This window comes from Trichechus manatus, unplaced genomic scaffold, assembly GCF_000243295.1.
Source record: "Trichechus manatus latirostris isolate Lorelei unplaced genomic scaffold, TriManLat1.0 scaffold00180, whole genome shotgun sequence".
In the NCBI taxonomy this organism is placed as follows: Eukaryota; Metazoa; Chordata; class Mammalia; order Sirenia; family Trichechidae; genus Trichechus; species Trichechus manatus.
Window position 1 is genome coordinate 1,831,204 of NW_004444116.1, and position 1,359 is coordinate 1,832,562.

Here is a 1,359-nt window from a genome sequence, read left to right on the forward strand (position 1 = left end):
TTTCCTGTCCCCTCCTGCCTTCTAGTCCTTGTCCCTGGACAGCTGTGCCTCATTAGTCCTGTTTTGTTTTATGAGGCTGTCCAGTCCCTGGCTGAATGGTGAACTTCTGGAGTGACTTCACCACTGAGCTAAAAGGGGGTCCGGGGGCCATACTCTCCGGGTGTCTCCCATCTGTCAGGCCAGTAAATCTGGTCTTTTTTCTGTGACTTAGAACTTTGCTCTACATCCTTTTCCAGCTCTGTCCAGGACCCTCTATTGTGATCCCGGTCAGAGCAGTCAGTGGTGGTAGCCAGGCACCATCTAGCTGTATTGGACTCAATATGCTGGAGGCTGTGGTAGCTGTGGTCCATTAGTCCTTTGGACTAATCTTTTCCTTGTATCTTCTTCTCTTCATTCTCCCTTGCTCCCAAAGGGGTGAGACCAGTGGAGTATCTTAGATGGCTGCTCACAGGCTTTTAAGACCCCAGACACTACTCACCAAAGTAGAATGTAGACTATTGTCTTCATAAACTGTGTTATGCCAATTGAGCTAGATGTTCCCCAAGACCATGGACCCCACAGCCCTCCACCCAGCAATTCAGTCCCTCAGGGAGTTGGGATGTGTCTACGGAGCTTCCATGACCTTTCCTAGTACAAGTTGTGCTGGCTTCCCCAGTACTGTGTACTGTCATACCCTTCACCAAAGTTACCACTTATCTATTGTCTATTTAGTCCCCCGCCATCCCTCATAACCAACAAAGAGTATTTCTTTTTGTGTGTAAACTTTTACATGAGTTTTTACAGTAGAGGTCTCATTCAATATTTATCCTTTTGTGATTGATTTATTTCATTCAGCATAATGTCCTCCAGTTTCATCCATGTTATGAGATGCTTCACAGATTCATCATTGGCCTTTATCTTTGCATAAAAGTCCATTGTGTATATGTACCATAGTTTGTTTATCTATTCATCTGTTGATGGGCATCTAGGTTGTTTCGATCTTTTTGCTATTGTGAACAGTGCTGCAATGAATACGAGTGTGCATATGTCTGTTCGTGTGACAGTTCTTATTTCTCTAGGATATATTCCTAGGAGTGGGATTGCATTTTGTAGTGCTTTTTTTTTTTTGTGGTGCTGACGTTTTCTTTGCTCCTCTTCCTCTCCTGTGCTGAATTCCTTTTGTTTGTGAATTTTTTTCATTTCTTCTGTTTTTGTAGGTTTTGTTTTTACTGAGACTTTATGTTTTTCTTTTTCTTTTGATGAGTAGGTTTGTTAACTTTCTTTGTGGTTACCTTGGAATTTACCCTTATCTTCCTAGTTTTGAACCAGTCTATTATTACTTAGTATCGCCTTGCCTTCCTCTCCATTAGAAGGTTCTAT